This window comes from Equus caballus, chromosome 1 (assembly GCF_041296265.1).
Source record: "Equus caballus isolate H_3958 breed thoroughbred chromosome 1, TB-T2T, whole genome shotgun sequence".
Lineage (NCBI taxonomy): Eukaryota > Metazoa > Chordata > Mammalia > Perissodactyla > Equidae > Equus > Equus caballus.
The window spans coordinates 29,185,552-29,211,863 of NC_091684.1; the positions used below are offsets into that span (position 1 = coordinate 29,185,552).

At 47.9% G+C, this 26,312-nt stretch overlaps 1 protein-coding gene across 8 annotated transcripts in view; it reads left to right on the top strand.

The window, feature by feature from the left end:
- FBXW4 (F-box and WD repeat domain containing 4) overlaps positions 1 to 26,312 on the top strand; it is an 84,552-nt gene that overhangs the window by 31,166 nt on the left and 27,074 nt on the right. Inside the window, exons 6-7 of one of the 8 annotated variants that reach the window (XR_011421679.1) lie at positions 3,029 to 3,215; positions 4,167 to 4,405. The exons of the other annotated variants lie outside the window; for them this stretch is intronic. The gene's annotated coding sequence lies outside the window, so the exon portion shown is untranslated. Of the gene's footprint in view, positions 1 to 3,028; positions 3,216 to 4,166; positions 4,406 to 26,312 lie in introns of those variants that run through there. 8 annotated transcript variants of the gene reach the window in all.

The following is a 26,312-nucleotide window of genomic DNA, read 5'->3' on the forward strand; positions in this document are numbered from 1 at the left end:
GTATAGGTGTAGAAACTTGACTTAGCTGTGTTATTAAATATACAATATAATTTTGTGTAACTTTGCTCACTGTGGTGGCCTGTTTGTTTTTGGGAGGATTAGTCCAAGTCTGCATGAAATGTACCGATTCAAATTTGTAAAGTGAGTCGTGGCCTCTGGGGGGTTTTGATGGAGGAGCTGTCCCTTCTTGCTTCATTTCTCCCAGAGGTGAGGGAGAGTCTGGAAGGAAAGCAATCACTGTGTACTGTTTGGTGAGGGGGTGGGTTTCTGGGGAGAGCAGAGTGTTTGTTCCCAGTGGCTACAGAGTTTACTGTGTGTTGTGTGTGTGGTAGACACATATTCACCAGCCTGTTGAAATACACCTTTCTTTAGTGAGAGGTAATTGCATCTGGAGTTTTCTCTGACAGAGGGGTTTGAAAGATTGGAAAAAGAGGCAGCCAGCTTTCAGTTTGGATTCTTTTGGTTCCCAGTGGTTCAGCAATCCTTTGGCCCTGGGCTTTATAACTTAGTGCTTTTAGGGGAAGACGATTCAAAAGTAAAGGTTGTGCCTCTGAGTTTTGCTTTTTCTGGTTGGTGATGGAGAGCTGGGTCTTCAAGGAGATCCCTAACCTTGATAACCTGAAGGAAGACTCTAGTGGATGACTTTGTTGTGCTTCATATTGTAGCTGGTCCTCCTGATGGCTTGGCCTGTGGCCATGAAGATCTGTCTGTTCTCCCTTCCCAGGGTAAAGGAGACCTTCCCTAGGCAAAGAGTGGCTCAGTGTCCCCCTTTGTCAGACTACAGAACACACAGGAGGGAGCCTCCTGCATGTGGTACCCCTGGATGAGAAAGTCAGAAGCAAAAAGACACCAGGGAGGGGCCAGCGGCTGGCATGGCTAGAAGGGGTGGCGTGATGTCTGGAGAAAGAAGGAAGCTCTGAGTGATGCTAGGTGGGCCCGTGGTCCAGCCTAAAATGACCTAAAATTGGAAAGGGATCAGTGTAGGGATACAACTGAATTAGAGTCTGGTCCTGCTGAATCTCAGGGCAGTGCCTGCCACCCTAGAGTTCATAGCCTCTGCTAAGCCAAGCCTCTCGGGCAGGTGTATCCATCAGTAGCAAGGATGAAATGCCACAGGGGTGGGTTTCACTTCCTCAAGACCCTGGATTTCTGCCACTACCCAGGGCATGTTGGGCACAGGGAGGCTCATGTGCTGAGCTTTTGGCCTGAGACCAGCAACCCAACCAGCCCTGGCTGGCCTAGAACCCATTTGTGGGAGCGACTCCTTCCCTGGCCAACAAGGTTGGCTCAGTTTTCAAGAGCTGACTTAAATAAAACACTACCAATAGAAACAGAAGCTACTGCCGAAGGCAGGATACTGTGGATACAGAATCCGTGCATGAAGACCCTGCGCCTGCTAACACGGATACATTTCCATCCATCAGTCTCAGTGTTTAAATTCTTTCTTTCTCCATCTCTGTCTCTGTCTCTGTCTCTCTCTTTCTCTCCTCCACCCTCCCCCCTGCCTCCAGTCTCCCTCTCCAGATACTTCTTAAGCATTACTGTGTGCTAGATCCTAGGGAAACAACAGTGAGCTAGACAGCATAGTCTGATGGAGAGACAGACAAGTCAAGTGGGTAATACGGTGTGCAAAGTTCTCAGGTGGGGAACAGAGCTCATTGGAGGGATCAGAGTCTTCCTCCTCTTCTTCCTGCTGCCTGCACCTTCTGGCTCCAGTCCCCACCTGCACCGCTTTCTTCTACTCTTCCGCATTAGGAAGAGAGAAGGTAATTTTCCTGCCTTAGCTGTGGCTGACTTTTCTGGGTTGTGTGTGCAATGTGCCTGTGTTTTTCCACCTTTGATCACTGTTCTGCCGACAGATAATTTAGCAATCACATCCTAAGGTGGAAGCATGGAGTTAATGTTAAAATTAGTTGGTTTTTTTTTTTTTTTACTCTTTAAACTTCAGTGGGTGATGAGGCAGAGAAGGAGGTGGGAGGGTGAAGGGGAGCCATAAATTCTGTGGCTGATGTAGCTGTTCTCTGAGCAGCCGGGAAGCCTCTGATGTCTCCACAGCACTTTCATTAACATTTAAATTAAGGGTTTGTTTTCCAGTCTGTTTTATAGGCAGGGACCTTTCATGGCCTGTCACATGCAGCACCCCCCCAACCCCTCCTTCCCAAGCAAGTGTGTAATTGTAGCCACTGCTCTATCCTAACTCTGGGTTGCAGCCAGAGTTCAAAGGGGATTCCTGGAGATGGAGCTCTGGAGGTACAAGGTGTAACGGTCAGGATGTGGGTGTTCCTCCTCAAATGAAGGTGCTGTGTAGGAGCTCTTTCTCCTCTCATCTGACCTGTGCTATTCTCTGCTCTTTCAAGGAACACACATTTCAATCTAACTCTGACCCCTCCCCGTCCTTCCTTCCCTGGGGCTGTGGGGCAGGTGGGAAAGGGTGCTTCCATCTGAGTGGTTTCTCCTTATATCACAGGTTAGGGCCTGGGACTGATCTTTCTAAGATACAGACCTTCATCATGCTTATCTTCCTCCTTTTGACTTTTTTTTTTTTTTGAGCCTCAAGAATACTTCTTCCTACTCTACTCAGACTTAGAGAAGCAACAATATAAAAGAGATTACCATCTGAGAAGAATTTATAATAGGTTCCTTTGGTCCTAAAAAGTGCATTCTAGTGTAGACAGATATGTGTACACACACCGTACTTAGTTGCTAGCTCTGGGTGTATGTGTGTTTGAAAAAGCTTACTGATTTAAGAGATCACTTGAGGAGACTGTTCTCTGAGGTCTTGGCATTCAGAGGAAGCTCTCCTACGCCCTCACCGAGTGAAATTGTTTCTAAGCTTCCTTTTATGCTGGTGTATCTGGCAGCATTTGGGGGTGTTTTGAAAAGACATGGTCTCTGTCCTTCCCATCACCATCTTGTTGATCTGTTGGTGATGAGAATGTGTACCAAACGTTCACAAAACATCTTCCTAGTTCATAAGCTCTGAAGGCTTATTCACTCACTGCGGGCACCTGATTTCCTCTCTAGACAGTGATGAGAGGGGCATTGGAGCCATTCCCTCTTTATGTTCAGACGCTGAGAATTTGCTTTCTCTTGGAGCCTTGACTTCACTGCTCGAGTCACCTCCTCTTTTCTCCATCCTTCACTAATCCACTCGAACTATCCCTGACTTATCTGCAAGACTGAAGATGGCTGAATGTCCTGCCCGCCTGTTCCAGGTAACCAGTCAACAGGTGGACACCCTCATGCCCTGGAGTCCTGCCCAAGGGGAGTGAGGGAGGTGCCGGGGTGACCCCTGTGCAGGTGCTGCTGGGCTCAGATTGCAGGCTGGTGTCCAGGCCCCGCCTGGTGGTGATTAATCTGGGACACGGGCCGTCAGAGGCCCAGCCAGCGCAGCTTTGGTCCCTCACTGTGAAGACCTTTGGCTCGGAGACTGAACTGATCTCTGTAGCCTGTTTCGGCTTGAGTTTGATCTGTCAAGGCTAAAGAGGAACCTGATGGTTGGGCGGAAACTCCTAGCCCTGTCTGACTTATGGCGCTGATCCGTTCCAGCGGCCCTGTCATGATAATACTCATATATTTAGGAAGATCTCCCCACCTGTTAGCTGTAACACTCAGATCAGTCAAAAGAGGGGTCTTCATGAAACATCTGTGCTCTTAGTTTCTTGAGCCAATGGAGTTTACTCTTGGAAGTAAACTGGGAAGTGGGGTGGGGTTGGTACTGGGCCTGAGTGAAAAAGGCAATGGTGGGGGTGTGGCTGGATCAGTAGCATAATGTATGTTTGTGTACTGGGTGGGGGGTCATGTTGCAGGTGGAAGGATCACCCTATCCTCCTGCAATTAGGTGGCTCTCAGGCCATTTGGGGCAGATTTCAGTATTTCAGTTTGGAGTCAAGTCTTAAGTTCCTTGTTTTCATTTCAAACCAATTTTTTTGAAAAGGTGCCCCCCGCCTCCTCCACCTTTTCATCTACCAGAGTCCTGGTCTGGGGATCTCCAGGTGACAGTCCATGGTATTAGTTGTATTTCTTCCTTTCTCTGAGTTTGGGACAGTCACACATGGCTCCAATTGGTCATGGGCTTAAGACCCAAGAACAGAAATTCTGCTGCCCATGACGGTTTCCCTGTATCGATGAGTCTGAGTTTTATTAATATAGTATTTCCATTTTAGGGGTTAGAAGCTTGGGACCCAAGAGCTGGAACATTTTCCTCACACCATCAAAAAAGAGAATAGACATCCATGTATACCACCAGCAGTGGAATATGTTGATACCATTAACAGGGAAAACTGGCTGTAAAGATGCTCTGAATCGTAAAGGTCCGCGTTGACTCTGAATTTTGCTGTGCTGACTAGAGTTTTTACATATGATGACAATAAAGGATGCATTTATGCCCCAGCAAACCAACAAATGTGTTTGGCTCTTCCTCCAGACCCATCCTAAAAGATCTCTGGCTGTGTGGATTGGACACCTGCTAATCCTGTTCCTCTCTAGCAGTTTCTTGAATAGGACTCTTGAAGTTTCATATTATGAGCTTTTGGGGGCAGGGCTTTTATTTTTTGTCTTGTATAAGCGTTATGTGCCTGTGTGCTACAAACGAAACCCCTATGCCTCTGGGGTGCCTCATTAACTTGACTACTCAAGATCCTTGCCTCTTTTCCCAGCTGGTTCTTGCTCCTCCTCCTGGCCAGGGCATTTTCATAGGGGGTAGTTTGTGACATAGTCTGTAGTGCTCTGTCAGACAAGCTTGGCTCATATAGAAGGTGCTGGCAAGTGGGGGGGGGGGGGCTAGCAGGAGGAGGGAGGTGAGTATGTGCGTGTAGAAGCCATGGTAATTGCAAAGAGAATATTAGTCCGAGAGCTGCTGGCCCAGGAAATTGCTTTTTGCCAAAGCTTTCCTTTTTCATAGTTTGCAATGCAAATTTAAACATGAATGGGGCACAACAAGTATAGGAGGGGCAGGTGGGGTGCCCTTTGGGAGGTGATAACATCCAAAATCTTTAGCAGGGTCTTGATTTGCAAAAGAGAATTTCAAGTAATGAGAGAGAACCTTTTAGGAGATTAAAATAATTATAAATCATAATTTGTTGTGAAACCCCTCCCCACACACACCTTTTCATGTTCTTGTGCTCAGACTTGTCTCTGGCCCTGCTCAGCTTGCCCTGCTGTCTCCTCCTCTGCTCCTTCCAATAGCAAAGCCATAATCTAGCTTCTAGAACAGTGGCCATGGTGGTCATGATGTAGTATTTTGATTTTCACAGCAGGCTCGAAACAGCAGCCCCATCTAAAGTTGGTACACTTAAGAAAACATGCACGCTGGTCGTGGGGACTAAAGAGCATGCATCTCAAAGGTAGGAGCTTGTCTGCTCTGAGAAGGTGCTAAAGCTAAGGCGTTCGTCTATGCCTTCTCTGATCCTCTTACACCGTGGGTAGGCTTGATGAAGCAGAATGGGGGCCCCCGGGCCTTTTTCCTCTCTCAATTTCCCATGCTTCATCTGCCCCATCTAAAGAGATGTGGCTTTCTGTTTCCAGGCTGGAGATTCTTATGTTTATGTTGCACCTGGATGCGCCAGTGGTGCTGGAAGTGGGGGTAGGCAGGGGATGGCCACCAGTTTCATTATGCTGGCATAGCAAGAGGTTGGGTGAGAAGCTTTAAACTGTCTTGTTTCTAAGCTGAGCTAGACAGGTAGACACAAAGAGAGGCCAGAGGGCAGTGTGGAGGAAGAGCTTTTCAAGTATAAATATGCCCCACTGGCAGAGGCCACTGGGCAACTGTGGGGCTGCTCCTCGTTCATGTGTGTCTGTGTTGCACATGTGACACGCACTGGTTGAACAGATAGGGAAGGAAAAGCTGAGATGTGCAAGGTGAAGTGAAATGTACCCCTTTCTGTCTGTGGCCACCGCCAGTGTCCCTCCCTCTCTTGTTCGTTGATTGGGGAATTTTGAAAGGGAGATTAGCTCGAGTCTTCCCCAGGGTCAGTCCTGTGGTGCCTGGTCAAAACTCTGGAGTCTCCAGAGCACAGTCTCCCTATAGGATAATGTCCAGACTTACTCAGCCATTGCTTAGCCCATGCTCCTCACCCTGAACTTGCTGCACCATGGCCTTCAGGGGCGACAGAGAGGGTGTAGCTCAGAGCATGTCACCACTGTCTCTCTTTCTCCTGAGGACTCTACTCTTACAGGCTGCTTCTCTTTCTGCTGTATTTTCTGCCTTGTTGCAGCTGTAGCATTAGCTGTCCTGGCCAACCCTGGGCCTCTTTCCTCCTGGGCCTAAATGGGAGGAGACCAAGTAAGTGATTGGAGTGGGGTCCTATGGTAAATGACCCAAGAGAAGGGTCAGCTGGGCATGAGGGTGAGCTTTGTAACATTTGGCAGAGAGAGAGACACATGGGTTAATGTGTTTGAAGCACTCTACTTTCCCGGCCAGTATGAATCTCACTAGTATCCAGGGTGAGCTGTGGTTGAGAATAAAAACAAAAAATTAGCACCAAAAAATACAGATTATTCAAAGGATTCTTCTACTTGTTAGAAGTCTGTGGCCAGGAAAATCCTTCTTTACAGGCTGGTAAGGATGGGTCCAGGAATAAGGAGAGGAAAAGTTAGAGTTTTAAAATTGCATTATTTTGGCAGTAGGTGTCAAAATAAAAATGTAAAACCCTTTTTTTTAACTTTTTATTAAGATTATGATAGTTTACAACCTTGTGAAATTTCATTTGTACATTATTGTTTGTCAGTCATGTTGTAGATGCACCACTTCACCCTTTGTGCCCTCCCCCCTCCCTTTCCCCTGGTAACTACTAATCTGTTCTCTTTGTCTACATGTTTAACTTCCACATATGAGTGGAGTCATACAGAGATTGTCTTTCTCCATCTGGCTTATTTCACTTAACATAATACCCTCAAGGTCCATCCATGTTGTTGTGAATGGGACTATTTTATCCATTTTTATGGCTGAGTAGTATTCCATTGTGTATATATACCATATCTTCTTTATCCAATCATCAGTTGATGGGCATTTAGGTTGCTTCCATGTCTTGGCTATTGTAAATAATGCTGCAATGAACATTAGGGTGTAAAAACCTTTTGACACATAAATTCCACTTCTAGGAATTTATCCTAAGGCAATAACCAGACAAGTACGCAAGGTGTATGTATAAAGACTTATATTAAGAACATACAAATATCCATTAATAGGGATCTGGTTAAGCATTTTATGGTATATTTACCCAATAGAATACTACATAGCCATTAAAAGGATGATATAGGTGTCTATTTATTTACTCCAAAAGATGTTTTAACATTGTTGAGTGAAAAAAGGAAACAAAATAGTATGATAGTTATTTGACTATTTCTTCAGAGTTATTTCTTATGTGGTAGATTTCTGCTGCCATTTACTTTCTTTTTACTTTTTTGTATTTTAAGTTTTTTATAATGAGCCTATTTTTATAATTAGAAAAAACAGAGTACATTTAAATGTTTATTTCAGTATCAGGCAACAGTAGAGAGAATCCTTCCTTTTTTCTTCACATATTTAAATTAAATTATTTACAAATTTAAGTTAAAGATACATAGACCTACATTTATTTTTTATTTTAAACAGTTTTATGAAGTATAATTTATATACCATAAAATTCACCCATTTTAAGTATACAATTCCATGATTTTAAGCAAATTTACAGAGTTGTGCTACCATCTCTACAATTCGGTTTAGAGTATTTCCATCACCCTGAAAAGATGCTTCCTTACACTTACTTTTGCAGCATTAAACATGATTTCATGCTTGGGATGTTTTTTGGGGAAAGAAACAAGTTAAAATACTGGGATTTTTTTTTAAAGCAACGTACACTCAGAAACGTTTTTCTATGTAATGCATATCTCTGAGTGCCTGTCTTATGGATGTATCGAGAATGCTGCTATGTGCAATGTTGCGTGGGAGTATGAAGCACAAGCGACAGTTTTTACCATCCAGGGGCTTATAGTCCAGTTGAGGAAACAATGCATATCCTGAGACAACAGTTTATCCCAGTATCTAAGCGATGTGAATGTCATCAACTGTCAGGGTTATCAACAGGAAATCAGAGGAAGGCAGTAGCCTTTTTGTTAAATCAGGGGAGCTTCCTGGGTGACATGGAATTTGAAGTGGGACTTAAAGGATGGCTCTATTTAAATTGCAGAAGGGAGCTTGAGGCAAAGGGGCTGGGATGAGCAAAGACATGATAAGACACGGGGAAGCTCAATGTAAGTTTGGGGGTTCAGAGCAGATAAGTTTGACTGGCTAAGGTGGAGGGTTTATATAAAGGAGTGATGGGCAATGAGGCTGAGGGGAGGTTGGGGCCTGGTTTTGGAGGGTTTTGAAGAGGAGTTTGACTTTAACCTGAGAATAATAGGGAACCACAGAAGATTTTTGGCCATATTGAAGAAGTTAAATGATTAATGTGGTGGCACAGTGTATGGGATAATTTGGAGTGGGAGAGACTGAGGCTGTTTGCATACTTTTCCAAGACTACACTTCGTTAGCGGTAAGGGCCTGGCCTCCTAGGCACAGTGGAAAGACAACTTTGGATTCAGGAGAAAGAGAGGAGAAAATCTGTTGGCAGTCATGACTGAATGTGGGGATGCGAGGGAAGAGCCCTGTGTGAGTTCCATTATGAGCCTGATGGCTGTGAGAAGACTGGATTCTGTTTTAGACATGTGGCTTGTGAAGTGGTGATGGGCCAGTCAGGTAGCCATGGCCAGAGCCAGCCAGGAATGATGGCCTGCAGCTCAGATGTGGGGACGAGATGTGGAAAGCATCAGCATGAAGACAACAGTTGAAATAACATGAGGGCTTAGCAGGAAAGGGAAGCTCAGAGAGAAATAAAGACAAGTGGGCCAGGAGAAATGAAGAGGCGAAAGGTACCATGAGAGGCAGGAGGAGAACCAGGAGCTAAGAGAGAGTAGGGCATCCAGCAAGAGTAGAAGGTAGCGGGCAAGTGAGGATTTGGGGCAGCTTACATAAACTATCACCTCCTTACTGTCAGGCCTCCTCCCTATTCTAAGTGACAGGTAGAGAGATAAGGCAAAACCACATAGCCTTGATATCCATGCAGGGAGATGGCAAGCATTTTATTCACCTGGCTTGTGTGAAGCATTTTGTTTTCCAACTACAATTGATCCTAAATTTGGCTTTCTCTCAAGTTCTTTCCCTTGGCTCTTGTTCTGTTTGCTTGTGTTCTACCCTATGGTTATTTTTGCTGTTGCTGAGGATTGCCTACTTTGGGCTTGGTAATATTTTTCCTCTCAGCTCACAAAACCACTAAGTGTGAGCTGAGTTTTGGAGGGTCAGCAACTGAGCTAGAGATGCTCAGTGACAAAGTGAAGGAGTATCATTAATCCCAGTTGTTTTCTCCATGTATGAGGGTGTCCAGGGCAAAGCAGGAGAGGCTGATTTAGGAGAGGGGAAAAAGCCCTCCGACCGCTCTGCCATTTGGAGAGCTTTGGCCTCAGAGGCACAGGGGCTGCCCGGGTTCTGGGCTCGCTTGGATGACTAGGGCTGCCTGAAAACTTTTTCTTTAAAGAGAATTAAATAGAAACTCTCAAATCCTCCTCGGGTTTTTTGGGGTAGTCATTCCATGGGGCTTGTCATTTGTGTTTGAAGCTAGTGGTGAGGAGGGCGGAGTGAGGAGAAGCGAGGGGGTGGAGATGGGAAGCTGAGAAGGAATCAGAGAGAGAAATTTTATTGAGGGAGAGTTTGCTGGGTTTATGGGAGGGAATCTCTCCCCTCCTCCCCATTCGGATTTGAAAGGGCCGGTGAATCTTTGATTAGGTGCAGGTCAAAAGAATTTACACATTGTGACCTTAATAACTAGAGGTGATTGGCAGGCGGGCTGTGGGGAGGGGGCCGCGGGCCCCTTTCATCTCACTTAGCACAGAGGAGAGACAATGGGCCAGCCGATTTTCCTTGTTGTCCCTTGTTTGAAAAGGTCTGGTGTCTCTACTAGGTACCTGTGACATGGGGGTCTTGATTGGGGTCTCATAAAGGCCCCTGTCAGTATGTCCAAAGGCCAAGAGTACAAAAGCAAGCAGTGGGTGGGGGTCTCAGCTGACCACTGAAGAAGGGAGGGGAGGGCCCCAGAGGCAGTGGAGGGAGAAGCAACCCCCGATGGGAGCCCTTATAGAAGGATGGGAGGAGGGGGGCAGAGAAGGGCCATTTTTGTCCCTAACTCATCAAGCACATCTGCAGAATTGTCCAAGCTGCTGCCTCCCGGTTTCAAAAGAAAAAAATGATCGTTTGATAAACCGTCCCTGATTCACCACTTTCTCACAAGGGTGGGAGACCCAGCCCTGACCTCTGTATGATTTCACATCAGGACCAGGCTTTCTTTCCCCTACCCCCAAATTGCTAGAGAAACTTTGAAATGTATCCTGTGGCTTTCTCTCTCCCTTCTGCAACCCTCCCACCCCCATTTCCCACCCTCTCCACCCCACTGGCCTCTGTTTTCTCCCTGGGCGCTCCGGAGTGTAGGCGAGTAATTAGTCCCCTCTTTCTGGGGCACAATGAAGCCAGGGTGTTTGGCGGGCCCCTTCCCACCGCTCACAGAGCCGGGGGCCTGGGGGGAAGGACCAGGTGGCATGTTCAGTGTGTTCCAGGCCTGTACAATTGCTGGGGCACAGGGCCGGGGGCGCAGGGACTACTGTGCTCCTGCTTCTCGAAGGAATGTGCAGAGGCGCATGCATTAATGGTCCCCACACAATGCTTGCATTTTTTTTCCAGGCAGAGGCATCTTCCCCGTGAAAAGGCTGCCGAACCCGGAGCCCAGGCGGGAGCTTTGGCCGCCGTGATGGCGTTCTTTCCCACCCTGCGCTTAGTCACTTGGAGCTAACATGGGAGACCAACAGGCCGCGTCTCCCGAGAGCCCGATCTTTGTATCCGATGTGTGCTCCCCCTCTGCCCTGTCAGTTTTGTGTGTTCACGGAGTGTTGATTTTAATGCGGGCCTGTGTTGGGCTGGGAGGCCAGGCTGGGGGGCCTCAGGTCTTTGTCTTGCAGGGCCTCTTCTTCTTGGAGGGTCTTCGGCCCTAGAGGCTAGTGGCAGATTTGAGAGGTAGGGTGAGATGCCAACTCTGGCTGGCAGAGGATTCCCCCATCCATGCGTCTGTCACAGACCACCACAGGGTGCCTAAAGAACAAGAGCACCTTGGGATGCTCAGGCACACGCTTGCTTGGCACTCCTCACCCCCTGAGGTGGGTGGTTAGTTCTACCACATAGGACTGCCAGCTTGAAATGCATTACACCCCCCTTGTGACTGAGTCCAGCAGGAGCACAGATTGTGAGCCTCAGGGAGCCAGGGCAGGGCCTTGTCTGCAGGGGTTCAGGGGAGGTGGGGGCGGGCAGGAGGGGTGCTGGGAGAGCACAAGTTGGCTGCAGATGACTACCCAGCAATTGGTAAGGGTCAGGAGAGAACGGAACCAGACAGAAAAGAGGCAAAGTGTCTGGAGGAGCACTGGCAAATCTGATGCTCATCTCTGGCAGTTGAGGGGAGAGTCCTTAGAAACTAGGGATAGAATGGAGGCATTTTCCCCAGTGAGAAGAACTGGGGCCCTGTCACAGGTCGACGCACTAGGGACTGTCCAACAGGATGTCTTCTGTCTTTACCATTCACTCAGCTGCAGTGTAGCCAGGAGCTGTGGGAAAGGATCTTTACCCATTCTGAGCCCCTAGTCTTGCTGAGAGAGAGGATGCATGTGCATGGCTCAAGGAAGGGTAGATTCTGGGATTATCAGCCTGTGTGTGGCCTCCTGTACTTCTGGGAAGAGGGAAACCTAGGGTTACCTCTGAGTCAGGGAGCCGGTGAGTGAGGACCTGCCCCCACTGCCCCCCATGGCCAGGCCATGGTCACAGCATCTGGTGTGGTGCTGGGGGTCGGGGTACTTCATCTGAGGAATCAGGTTTTTAGAAAGGGACTGTGTCCTCACTTTCCATATGATCAGAAGGCAGAGCTGCAGGCTGACCACTAAGATGAGGTGGCCCTGGAGAGGCATCCCGCCAAGGTTCCCCGAGCACAGCGGCTCCTCTGTGCTGCTGTTGGCACTCTTCAGACTGTCTCTGGAATTGGTGCCAGTCACACTGTCAGGCCTGATGAGGGGAAAGAAGCTGGAGCTCCAAGGCCTTTGAGGGGCCTGAGTCCCAAAGGGGCCCACCAGTAAGGAGCGGCTCCTGCTTTGGGTCACTCTCTGGCAGAGAACATCTCTTTCATTGAGAAATAGGCACTCCTGGCAATACCCTCCTCCTCCCTTTTTCGTTTTACTCTTCTGTTCCCTTAACTTTTTCAAATGCTGTGTCTCCCTTCCCTTCTCTTCCATTTTGTGGACAGCTCATAAGCAGCCTGAAAGAGACAGAACTTACGCATATGGATGTGATATACGAGGGAGTTGGGGTCAGGGCTGGTCAGGCTGGGGCTCCAAGATAGTAGAAAACACCTTTGCTCCCCTCAGGCTGTCCTGCAAGGGCCTGGCTGGGAGGGCACCAAGAGATCATAACCTTTAAACGCAAACTTGATGGAGGAGAGAGAAGGAAGCCTGAAACAAATTAGATATATCTATAGGGGGTGTTCAGCTGGAGAAAATGAGCATTTCTTACTAATTGGAGTGAAGGGCATTTCATTATTAAGCTTCATTAGAAGGGGAAGAGTGCGGCAGGCCTCTTTGGGGATTCCCTAGGCTGTTTTTTCCTTTTTAAAAGCATAATTGTATTTAGGTTGGAGGAGGAGGCGGGAATTGCTCCTGGTAACTTTGTGGAGCGCCTAGGGATTTAAAGCAGAGTTTGGAGCAAGGTAGAGGGAGGGAGAGATGGACCAGTGGGAGGCTGCTTAGAGACCTCCTGCATTCCTTGACAATAAATAAGAGGTAAGAAAGCACTGATGGGGGTGGGGACCTCACTTCTGGAACTAAGATTGAGGAATTTGGAATGACAAAAAAATGTTGATCAGAAAACCTGCCTTCCTGGGGTGCCTGATATTTGACTATTTTAACTTTTGTATTAAAAGTACAAAATGGTGGAATTCAGATGTGGTGCAATGGCCTGACACAACCGTTGTTTCCCAGCATGCACAGGACTTTCTCCTTTGGGGCCAGGAAGGGCTAGGGTGGGCTGGCTCTTCACTGAGCCTGCTTGGCTGCATGGTAACTTCCATCCAGGCAGAGGCAGACTGGGCCTGTCCATGGAAGATTATCTGAGTCAGGTGAGCTTAGCTTTCAAGTTCTGACTCCTTTTCCTGCTGCTGCCCCAGGGCTCGTGTCCAAAGTACAATCGGTCCCCAAGAAAACTCTGATCCAGAGTGCTTGCCCAAAGAAGTGACTTGTCTAGGTTCTGTGTAGTCACTCAGGCTCTCTGGTGTTCAGTGTTCTCAGGGAAGCTGAGATCAGGTACCATTTTGTCATGGGAGAGTTTCTCTCCCATGGTTGGAGTCCCAAGAGCTGGGATACGAAATCTCATTTAGAATCAATGCCTGTTGTGACTTCATCAAAGGCCTGGAGTTTTTGCTTTCTCCCACCTGCAGCATCCTTTGTTCTTACCACAAGTCTCTGCTTGGCTCAACCTCCCTGAGGTACCTGGGGCTTTAAGTACACAGGATGTCTTCCTGTTGTTGGGAGACCTAATCCCTAATGGAGGCCTAACATCGTTCTTCAGCGGCCTGGGATCTCCCGGGTGATTGGGTGAACCAGGGATTTATGAGCTCACTGAGCACCTGTGGAAAACAGCTTATTTCTGTCTCCCTCTCCCCCGACCCCACCTTTTCCCCATTCCTCCCCACAAAGAAGCAAAAGTATCCTGTGCACTTTCTACTTCCCCAAAGAAAAGGAGAAGAGATGATCTGAAGAAAGAGCACCTCATGAAAATTAACTGAGTAATAGATAGCCAATGCTGTTTTTTTATTTGCAGGCACAGGTCTTGTGCCCTTCTCTTCCTGGCTATGTGTGTGTATGTGTGTGTGTATGTGTATCTGTCATCTGTCTCTGAGCCTGTGCACCTGAAGGTGTGTGTCAGGGTGGCAGGCAGGTTCTCTGCTCTCTGGGTGCCCTCCCCCAAGCAAGGACAACCTCTCCTAAGATGATCCACGTGGAATCCTCTGCCTATCACCTTCATTACTTTGTGTTGATATCACTGCTTCTCCTGGGACAGTGTCACCTCAGGAAGACACCTCTACATGAGAGAGTGTGCATGTATGTGGACTCTTAAAGCCGCTGGGTTCCTTTGTTTCCTGGGCACCTACTTATTGAGTTGCTGGCAATCACTGTGTTTCCTGCAGTCCTTTGATTCTCCTCTAGATTATCTTTTGCTTGGTCTTCTCCTTGGGACTCCCTTGCCCTGCGAATTTTCCTCCTGTTGGTGGTGGAGTGCAAGGAAGTGTTGTGTTGTGGAAGAAGTTGTATGCTTCCCAAGCAAGTCACACTGGGTGGTTGTGGTTGTATGGGAGGATGCAGAACCTGAGCATAGAAGAGAGCAGGAGCTGTCGAGTTTGCAAAAGCCCCAGGCCTGTGCTGGTGGCAGCTGACCTGAGGGTTCTGAGCAGGTTTATCATGAGGGTCTAAGCTCCTTGGCTTTTCCACAGAGGGAGTAGAATATTGGGTGGGTGAGGGGATGGGAAATTGGTTTTCTCTAGAAACCTTTGACTTGTTGATAAGTCAGCAACTGACAGTGTCCAATTCTTAACACAGTTACAGTGTAGCAATGAAAGCCTGAAGTGAGTTGGGTCACCCAGCCAGTAAATCAGAAACCCACACTGCTGTCAATGTGTTTGCAAATTTGTGTCGTTTCTTTTCATTCTACTAAAGGTTTGTATCCCATCCCAAGTGGCTTAGTGAGAAAGAAAGTAAACTTCCAATCAAATGACCTTTTTGGTATCATGATGTCTTTCCAAAGAAAAAAACCCATAGTTTTTATAGTTTGTGATTTCAAAAATGCATGACAAAAACATGCCACCAGAAAAAAATCTGTTCCAAAGCAAGTGTTGGGGGTGTGGTGTGAGTGGGTTGAGCTAAATTTGAGGAATTGGATGGGATGGTCAGGCAGCTGCTGAGGGAAGGGATTCCCAGGCTCAGGATCTCCTTAAACTCCTCTGTGAAAACCTTGACCAAGGAAGGTCTGGAGTCAGAACTCTGGGGTCCAGTGGAAGGGAGCCAAGAGAGGCAGAATGACCTGTGGGTGGGGGCTCCTTTCCTGAAAATAATGAAAGAAACAGATAAGTTAAGGTCACCACTGGAATCTTCTCTACCCATTGTAGGAGGCCTTGCCCAGGCCCAGGGCCAGGAGGACATGGTGCTTGGGAATTACGTGGGCTCTGGCAGCCCCTGATGTCAAACCTCCGTTTGGAAAGCCGTGCATACCCATGACTAGCAGGACTGCATGGGTAGGTGTGGGCCTTGGGAGCTTGAGGTCCCAGAGTTTTGTGGTAGGGCTGACTGAAGCCATGCTTGTGCCCCATCCCTAACCACCCCCACTAGGAGGTAGAAAACTTCTCTCTAGGCCTCTTGGGACCAACTCTGGCTCCACTGGGACTTCAAGTCTCAGAAGAGGGATAATAGGTATTAGGTGCTGTGGGATCACTATTGGCTCTTTATGATCTGAATCCTGGGTTTGAAATTAATTGGATTGCAGAAACAACTTCCTTTTATTATTTTTTCAAACCACCTAAATACCCCAAAACCAAATTTTAAAACCCCCAAACCTTTCATCATGCTCCCTCTCTCCCTGTGGCTTTATTTGCTGGGTACTGAAAAGTGCTTTCCCCAGCCTCCTTTGGGTTGCCATGCTGAACAAAGTGAGAAACCCAGGGAAGGAGGAAGCTGGTGCCAAGAGGGCTGGCCACTGCCCCCTGCCAGCTCTGCGTCCCCTGGTCTGCCCCGGCCGCCTTACCGTCTGGGCTGCAGCCCAAGCAAGCAAAGGCGCCTTGACCGACAACAAGCCCCAGCTTTGTTGCGCCTGTAGTGGGATATGCTTTCTGGAGTCCAGGGATCTCCTCTGAGAACCACCTGTGCCTCCCGGCCTCCTGCCTAGCCTGGGCCTTCTGGCACAGGGGCCCCTGCATTCCAGCCAGCAGGCTGATGGTAGAGAGCAAGGGGCGCGAGAGGAATAAGGGATCTGCGGTCAGTTTGAGGGGGCGCAAATTCCAGTCTGCCCCTTTAAGGCCCCTGGTTGGCTCAGGATCTCCTGCAGCCCTGCCTAGGTTAAATTTGTCCTATCTGTCATCGGCACTGACAGTAGCTTTCTGAAGTGGTCTGCAGAATAGGGACACAGGACCCGAGGTCACTCTTCTTACCCAGTTTTTGCTGCTTCAGGAGGGAAACAATATAGGTTCCCCTCACCAGGCCACTTCTTTGACCAGGGGTCCCCAGTGCGTCTCTGCTGCCTAGCCAATAGTGGTGAGAAAGATGAGGATGAGGATGGCTGACTCATGGAGTGCCTGCTAAATGCTAAGCACTATTCTCCACACTTTATATCTCTCTTACTCCTCCCAGACAGGTACTGTCACCATCCTCAGTTTACAAGTAAGGAAACCGAGGCCTGAGAGAGGTTAATTAACATGCCCAAAGTCACATCTGGTAGTTGAGGCACCAGGGTTTGAGCCCTGGCGTCTGACTCCAGAGCTCATGCTTTTTTAACTGCTGTGCTACTGTCTGCCTTCCCAGCCCATAGTCATCTTGCTCTCATTTGGGATTGGAATTTGTGTATTGTCTTGAGTTGCTTCCATTTTTTTTTTTTTAAATATGTATTGAAGTTTTGACTCACTGTCTGGACCTTAAGCTGCCAAAGGGCAAACCCGCGTGAGTTTTGTTTTTCCTGAACACCCTAGCGCCTAGCACAGGGCTGGCTTGGATAGCCCTCAGGTACTTGTTAAAGGAATGAAGCCCTATCTCTGCCTGCCCCTAGCTCAGGAATTGCCCAGGCAAAGCCTTATTCTGTGAGAGGAGTGGTCAGTCCCAGAGCAGGAGCTTCCATCTGAGGCGGAGAGGGTGGCCTGCTCAGGTGGGACACAAGGCTGATGCAGGGGCAGCAGAAGATGGGAAGACGGAACCCAGGCCGGATGTGACTAGAGCCGAGCCAGTTTTCTGAGCAACAGGCCTGCTTGTGTCCTGCGGGTTGTTGGTCTGGGCTACTCTGAGAGGAAGAGGCTGATCAGGGTGGTGGGGTGTGAGGGGCGGGTCTGCTTTCACGTCTCTGAACTGTGGGTTTTTGGACTAGCCAGCCTGTACTTTGTAGACTCTTGTGTAGAGAATCACTTTGAACCTCTTTTGGCAGGGCTTGCGGTGAGGGCGGGAACAGTAGTTCCAGCAACCAGCCCAGGTCAGTGAGGGAGCAGGGTCGGGGTAGGTGTCACCTTGCGGTAGTCTTCATGGCTGGATCTCCTCGTTGGATGCACAGGCAAAGGTCGGACCTGACTACTGCCCACAAGCCATGTGCCAAACTACTCCACCTGCCACCAGCCGTAGTTGCCCCTGAATGTAGTTCACCTGAGCTCTCACAGACTGTCATGTGTGGTGAGGTTTGGGTTTTTTTTACTTTTTATTAAGATTACGATAGTTTACAACCTTGTGAAATTTCAGTTGTACATTATTGTTTGTCAGTCATGTTGTAGGTGCACCACTTCACCCTTTGTGCCCACCTCCCACCCTTTCCCCTAGTATCCACTTTTCTCTTTGTCTACATGTTTAACTTCCACATATGAGTGGAGTCATACAGAGATTGTCTTTATCTGGCTTATTTCACTTAACATAATACCCTCAAGGTCCATCCATGTTGTTGTGAATGGGACGATTTTATCCTTTTTTATAGCTGAGTAGTATTCCATTGTGTATATATACCATATCTTCTTTATCCAATCATTAGTTGATGGGCACTTAGGTTGCTTCCATGTCTTGGCTATAGTAAATAATGCTGTGATGAACATAGGGGTCCATGGGACTTTTGGAATTGCTGATTTCAGGTTCTTTGGATAGATACCCAGTAGTGGGATGGCTGGGTCATATGATATTTCTATTTTTAATTTTTTGAGAAATCTCCATACTGTTTTCCATAGTGGCTGCACCAGTTTGCATTCCCTGTGGTGAGGTTTTTGACAGCAAATGGGGACATGATCCCACTTGTATTGGTTGTGTGACTGGAGGGAAGGTGGGAGGCAGCACTGTGGAGCACTGACCTGTGCTACGAAATGCTCAGCTTTGTTCCTTCCCATCGGCCCTGTGTTCTGCTGGGTCACAGCATTAGTAGTGGAGTGCTAGTAGTGGAGTAGCCCTGGAGGTAGCTGGTTCTGGGGTTTCCAGGCTGGGCTCTGAAGGTCTGCATCAAAGGCAGGAGCGTCATGGGCTGGCCCCGTGGCCGAGTGGTTAAGTTCGCACGCTCCGCTGCAGGCAGCCCAGTGTTTCGTCGGTTCGAATCCTGGGCGCGGACATGGCACTGCTCGTCAGACCACGCTGAGGCAGCGTCCCACATGCCACAACTAGAGGAACCCACAACGAAGAATACACAACTATGTACCGGAGGCTTTGGGGAGAAAAAGGAAAAAATAAAATCTTTAAAAAAAAAAAAAAAAAAAAGGCAGGAGCGTCGGAGGCCACATGGGTGGGGCTCACCCCCGCCTCCCACGTCTGCTCAACTGGAACAGCTCCTTCAGTTCCTGTTTTATGTATCTATCAGAGATGGCAGCTCACAAAAGTTTTCTGTTGCTTTTTTTAAAAAGTTCAAAAACATTGTTCTAGTATAACTGTTTCCCATTTTACAGACAAGAAATGTGAGGCCCTAAGAGGTTACAGGCTTGCCCAAGGTTACACGGCTTGTGAGCGGCTGAGCTGGCACTGGTGCCGGCCTGTGGAGTCCCAGCTCTGGCTCTTTCCAGGGCGCCGCAGCGCTGCCTGCCCCGGCCTGTGTTCTGGGCGTTCCCACCTGGCAACGAGCTCAACTCCTCATTCTCTCTCTCACCCATGCACAGCTCGTTTGTCAACCAGCGCTTCTGTTTCTGGTTTTCATTTTTTCCTTCTTTTAAGGAGAACTTCTTTTCTCTCTCCTGGGTCTGAGGTCAGCGCTCTCCTAGGGCTGGTTGTCAGAGGTTGGCAGGCCTGCTTGCTTCTGGCTCTGTGGTTACTTCCACTGCTGGAGTCCACATTCCAGCCTTTGGACACTTCAGCACTGACCCCAGATAAGTCACATGCTGCTTTCACCCTGTGCCTCTCTAGCCTCGAAGCCACCCCTAAGAAGAGGGCTGTCTTTCCTCTGCTTGGCTGGTGGTAGGGGCTGCTGTGGTGGCCACAGTGGAGATAAGTATTAGTGGAGCCCTGGGGCTCTCTGTCTCTCAGGAAAGTCTCTTTCCCTCAGCTTCCTGACTCAGGGGGGTCCTTGAAGGCCTGAAGCAAAATGAGAGCTCCAGCCCCAGGCCCTCTGGAGAGAGCCAGACACAGCACTGTGGCCCTCTGGCCCCCCGTGTCCCACCCCAGCTCAATCCACCACCCTTTCCCTATTCTTTGCTTCATAAACACAGAGCTGTGGTACTAGTTACAAGTCAACTGTCTTGAGTGCCCCTGCTGCCTCCCAGAAAGCTATTTGGGGCCACTGGCCCTGACTGGAAGACACAGATTGGGTTGGTGATGATGTAGGTCCCTTCTCCAAGCCCCGGTCCCAGCTGCCCCCACCAGACCTGGTCTGGCTCACCACGGGGCCCAATTCAGGGGCCTCTTTTGTTTGCCTTGCACAGGGCAGCCCAGCTCACCGTTCCCACATGCCGAAGTTTCCCCACCATTCACTGGGAAGGCTGAAAAGCCCTCAGCTAATTGCGTTGGGCTGAAAATTACCACTTTCCTGCGTTCCCCTGCTGCTGAGGACATTTGTGTCACTGCTGTATTTAGGAGGAACAAAGGCCCCCTGTGGGGAGAGCCCAGGTACGAATGTGGGATGGGGGGAATAATTGCTGTCTCTCCAGGTGAAAGCCCCTGTTAAACTTCAGTAAGTCAATTAGGCTGGGGGAGAGGGCAGAGACCCCCACAACAAACTGTTCCCACCAAGCAATTAAAGAAAATCATTTTAGCTTTGAGGAGAGAAACTGCTTATTAGAAATTTTGTGGGTCCCCTTCCTCCCCTACTCCAGGCCCCCCTTAGGGATGAAACAACAAAACGCCTTCCTCAATAGAAGTGTTCCTCCTCCTCCCACTCATTGTGTGGTCTGAAAGCACTTACTGTGGGCGGGCAGAAGCAGGACAGAGACAGGCCAAAGTGGGGAGAAAATGGCAGGGGTTTAACACCTGGGCTCACTGAAAGTCACAACTGCCCAGCAAGGTTGTGAAAGAGACTCCCGCGGGGCGCAGCGCTTCCACAGGTTGTGTGGGACGTGCACATGCCCATGGACCTGCTCTCCTCTCTTCATCAGGAGTGGAAACTCCAAGCAGTGGGTACATCTGTGTGAGTATGTGTGTGGCATCCTAGGTGCCCCCTTACCAAAGGGAGCAAAACGCAGGCAGTGTGCATGCATGTGTTTGTGCACGCATGCTTATGTGTGCCTCCTCAGCAAAGGATGGCGAGGTCAAGACAACCCAGCTGGGCATGCACCTCTTCCCAAGGCTGTGACTGGGCCCATGTTCTCTCTCCTCCCAGGAGCCAAATACCAGCACCTGGGAGTTGAACCACAGCATAGCTTTCCGCCTCGGATAGTCGGCAACTGAGGGCTGAATGGCCAGCAGCCATCTACTGACCCTGGGCTAGGAACGGTCTGGGGGATGATGGATGGACATGCTGATCTCCACAATGTTCTTCCCCATATTGTTTGGGTGGGAGTGAGATGTGGAGACTCAGCAGGAAAGAATCAGTGACCTGGGCTGGCACATGCCTTCTTGGTATCTAGCTTGGCTTAAAACCTACCCCCCAATTTCTGAGGAGAGGCAACAATTGGAAAGATCAAGTGATCTTATTTGATCTTATTGGGGGGGGAGGTAGACTCATGCATCAAAAGTCAGTAATCGGGTAATTTACAGGGGTGTATGCCTATGTGTACCCACAGATCACAGGTAGCCCAGGTACCACATCCCACCCTGCCCCAAATCTTGGTAGCTTAGGGGAGGGCCTGGTGGCGCTGATGGTGGGCATGGCAATGAGTCAGGCACTGCCCTGGCCCCAGTGCTTCCCTGTGGCTCATGATGTGTTTGGCCTTTATTCCAATGTTCCAAAGAGGTGAAATTAAACATTGAGGGGTTGACTTTTCCCAGACAACAAATATGCCAAGTTATTTGCCTACCAAGGGGCCTTAGGAGGTAGAATTTGGTGCCTACAGGCTGGCAGTGGGGAGGTGAGGGCTGTTGACAAAGTCCTGACCAGGAGCATGGAGGTGAGGTTTAATGGAGAGCAAGGGCTAGTTGGAATTTGGGAATCTTGCGGTGGGGATGGGGGTGGGTGGAGTAGCTCAGAGAGGAGCACGAACGGGCTGCTCACTGTGGCAGGCTCCACACAGTGGCTACCTATAAGGAGCTGGGTCTTCGGAGGAACCTGAGGCTCAAGGACTTGTCATGTTTCGCTTCAAATTTTTTATATGTATCTCTCTATATAGATACATACACATATGTGTCTATTTATGTAACATATAGTGATATATTTATAGAGTTTTTATATGACACATGATATCATTTATTATTTTATGCTCCAGAGTGTGGTTTTCAATGAATGGGCCTTGGTTTCCTCATACCTAATTTCTGATTTATGACTTCAAATGTTTTGCTGACCTAGGGCCAGTTTCATTAAAAAAGAGAGTGAGCAGGTTTTTTGGGACTGCTTTGGGAATATGTGAGATTTCTTGTTTTATTTTTGCTTTTTACAAAAAACAATTTTACATGCTATGTGTGAGTTTTCTGCTTGGTTCCTCCTGCATTTTTTGTGTGTGTTACTCAGAGGGACTCAGGAGTGGAATATTTGAGTTTGCTCCTATGGTCAGATTTATTTTTCCCTTGGTTTGGGGGCATTAGTAGTGGATCAGGGTGGGGAACAGATAAAAGAAGTTGCAACAGTGGAGTTGCTTGGGGTTACAAGGTTTTAATTGTTGGGTATGTGTATTTTTAAACTTTTAATTCTGAAAAATTTCAAACATACACAAAGAGAAAATAGTAAAATTGACTCCTATGTTTTCATTACTATCTTAACAATTATTTTGTGTCCTTAATTCAAGTCAGCTAAATAGCTGGAAAGTATGTTTACCTCTCTCTCTCAGATGCCTGGCACTATCGTTGTTGAAAATGGAAGAATCTGAGAGTGGACCAAACTCTGCCCCATCAGTGTGACCCTTGTGGTTTCCAGCAGAACTTTCACTCTCATCAGTTCGTAAAAGAGGATCCAAGAGGCCAAATCTCTGAAGACCAGGGCCTTCTTCCTTATAAACTATAATCCCATCCCTCAAGCAGCATCCTTGTTATCTGCAATTGTCCACACCATCTTTCCACCCCCTACTGGGAATGGGAGAGCAGATTTTTTTCCTGGCACTCTCCTTGGGCCTAGGTGTAAGAGATGACTTCATCCCTCTTCTGAAGTTCCAGGCCAGCCTGTGCTGCCCCTTTTTTTCTGCTCCCCCAGCAGACCCATCAGCTATTGATTTCATGGCTAAGGTATCTATTGTTAGTCAGGCTTCAAGGTATCCAGTAGGTACCTGGCAAAGCCCTTTTCTCATCTGTCAGTGAGGACATTCAGATGGATGAGAAGCCCAGCACCTACTGAACAGAGGCTCTGTAGTGGTCAGGACAAATTGGTTGTAAGTGACAGAAACCAAATTCACATTAACTTCAGTAAAACTTGGACTGTTTGGCTCATGAAATCCAAGCACGAAGCTGAGCAACCAAGCCAAAGGAGGAGCACAAATACAGCTGGGCTCAGGAGTAGCTAGACCCAGAGACCTCAGTGCTGCCAGGACCTTATCCTTCTCGGGTGCTCATCTCTCTTTCTTCCTGAATCTTAGCTCCTTCCTTTTCCCCAGCTGACCAGCTTTTTCCAGAGGCTGCCAAGGGTTCCTGAGTTTGGCAGCTCATGGCTTAAGTCGCGGAGAGTGATTGGCGTCCCAAAATCCCAGGGCAGAGACTCACTGGCCCAGCTTGGGGCAGCTGCCCTCCCTGTGGCCAGGGAGGGACAGTGTGTAAGAACATGGGAAGTCTCCCAGGAATCACATGTATGGAGGGAGAGTGTAGGGCAGACAGAACAACATGTGTCTGCTATTTTCACAAAGGCCAGATTACTCCATGACATCTGGTCCCAAAGTCTGTGGATGGCACTAATATGTGGACGGTGACTGAGCTCAGAGCCTTGGCCACCACGTCTCAAATAAAGTCAGAGTCTGGTGGGAACTGTGGCACTACAGCCTTTAACCTCTTCTTCCTCACTTCATTACTGGTTCACTGATTAGAGGTTCCTCCACTGTAAACTGTTGATGGTGTCTTTAGAAAAACCTGCCACTTTCCTAACATGACCTGGACAGGCAAAAGAACCTGGCTGCAGACTCATGAGGTTGGATGAGTCAGCAGCGGGCTAGTACCCTCCCAGTTGGGGTAGAGAGAAACTGGAGCCAAGTCCTGGGATGGCACAGGCCTGACCTGGCTAGACCTCCTCCAAAGGAAAATGACTAGGAGGCTCCTTGAATTAGACTGCAGGAGGACAGTTTACCTCGTGGAACAGGGCAGAAGACAGAGACTCCTACCTCTTTGGTGTCAGTGTCAAGAGGGTGGGAAATCTTGGGGAGGAACAAAGTTCAAGGTCAAGATTGCTGGTGCTGCTAACTAATCTGGAAACAAGGAAGTTCTGAGGAACTTCACCTTCCTGAAAAGCCCTGTAATGGAAGTCTAACAGAAAAGGATCTCAGTCCCCTCACTCTTCTGTCTCCAGCAGTATAGTTTTTTCATTTCCCCCTGTAATGTAAGTCCCAATCTGTATGGCTGGTGTAAGGACTCTGGGGCCCTCATTGTCTCCCATCACAGGGAAGGAGTCAACACAAGAGTTATTGACTGGATTTTCACACCAAGGTTTGCTGCTGGCCCTTTTCCACAATGGAGCCCTTCTTTGAGAAATAGGTTATAAGTACTGTGTACATAGACACACAGTCCTCTCCTTTTTTCTTGTCATGGATCCTACTTCTCTAGACCTGCTGTGTATAATTTATGATGCATAGTAGGTCTACTAGCCTATCAACCTCCATGACAACCCCTTCCCCGTCACTGACAGCCAGCAGGGTACTGGTGGAAAATGCTGCAGCAATCAGACCCGACTGAGCAGTGGAGAGCTTCACCTCTCCTTCTCCTCCCTCTGTCTTTATAGAAGAGAAGTGGTCCAGGGCTGCAGATGGTGATGCTGAATCCGTAGGTTGACACTCACACCCTTAACCTCCCTTTTTTTCAGGGATGTCACCTTTTTTGCTGGATGTCACCATGGGACTCTTTTTTCATTGGTGGGTTATCAGGGCCTCTGTTACTTTAAGCCCTGCAAGAGTTATGAGGCCATTGGATGAGGAAGGCCATGCAGTCATGTGGTGGGTGGTGTGGATGGGCTCTTCTGCCCTTTGATTCCTTAGAGAGAACCTCTTTCTAGAAGGTCTTGATTATACTTTGATGCTTGTTACATGAAAATGACTGCCCCACGTTGGTGCTTAGGGAACGTTGAGAATAAAAATAAGAACCAGGCCAATCTCTAGGGCACTCCATTGCTGGGCCTAAATGTGACAGTGGGTCAGGGTGTAGGGCCTCAGGATCATAGTCACACAGATTTCTCTTTGACCTGTCCTCATTTCTCTTCTCTATTGGTGTTATAAACACTTAATGCTCCTGCCCAAATCTAGATCAAGTCTGAGTTCCAGGGTCCTTCTGTGGTTTGTTAATGTGGGTATGTTTAGAAAGAATCAGATTTTAAAATAAACGTGTTGAGTTGGGTCTGGCTTATCTGTGCAGCCCTCCAATTGAGCCCTGCTTTCCTCTCTATTTGTTTGTAGAGCCACAGCTGATTCTAATGGTTCTTGTCATCCTCCCATCTTATGCCCCTAGTCAAATGCCAGCCACTACGTTCATCAGGAAACCTGAAGAAACACCAGAGCTTGTCTGCTCTCAGTCTCCCTAGTAATCAGCAGACCATATGGGCCATCCAAGCTCAGGCCTTGGGCCTGACCACTACTGTGATGCCAAAATGGACCGCCTAACAAGAAAAAGTGATTTGTTTTGGAGTTGAAAATATATTTTGTGCTTCAGGCTTGGCTAGCCATAGCAGCAACAGTCATTTGAGCACCCAAGATGTACAGGGCACTGTTGTGGAGTAAGCCATGGCCTTGGCCTCTAATGGGCTCCCACTGGAGTTCAGTAGCTCACCTGTGTGAAGAAGCTTGCTGTTTATCTCTTTACAGAGAGAGTGGTTATGAAGCAGAAGTTGGGGGGGAAAGTTCTATAAAAGCAGGGGTGAAATTGTGGAATTCTCATAGGCAGTTGTTTCCAGGCCTTAACCACTCGGAAGCCCTCTGGGTGAAGAGTTTCTGTCAAGGGTCGTCAGCCAGGTTCAGGACAGAACCAAGAGACCATGTGGTTTGTGTGACATTCAGGATTGCATTGAATTGAGTGTGCCACCAATATGCAGCCCTTCTTTCAGACAACTTCAAAATGTATTTTGTTATTACCATCCTCCTTTTAATTTCTCATTTTCTATTTTGTTTTATTTTTTACATAAGTAATATACTATAAATATGTTCCAATTGTAAAAAGTTTAAACAGTTTAAAATACAAAGAATATAAAGTAAAAATCCCCTTCAGTTTCCTCAGGCCCCTCCGGCCATCCTTCTCCTTTTTGTAGGAAGTCTGGTATGTGTCACTCCAGATCTTTTAATTTGAAGCAAATATCAGACATCATATCATTTCATGAATATGTATGTGTGTATACAGACACACATAAATATATGGTTTTGCTTTGTTTTAGGCTCACATTATGCATTTTTCTACAACTTGAATTCTTCCTCTACTCATGTGGCTCAGAGGTCCTTTGCTGTCAGAACACATAGCTCTACCACATTCTTTTTACTGCTGCTTTCTAGTTCAGAGTTTTGTTTTTCTGGATTCCACATACAGTGAAATCATATGGTATTTGTCTTTCTCTAACTTATTTCTCTTAGCTTAATGTCCTCAAGGCCAATCCATGTTGTTGCAAATGGCAATTCCATTCCTTTTTTATGGCTGAGTAGTATTCCATTGTGTTTATATATACCATGTCTTCTTGGTCCATTCATCTATCAATGGACTCTTGGGTTGTTTTCATATCTTGGCTATTGTAAATAACGCTGCAATGAACATGGAGGTGCAGA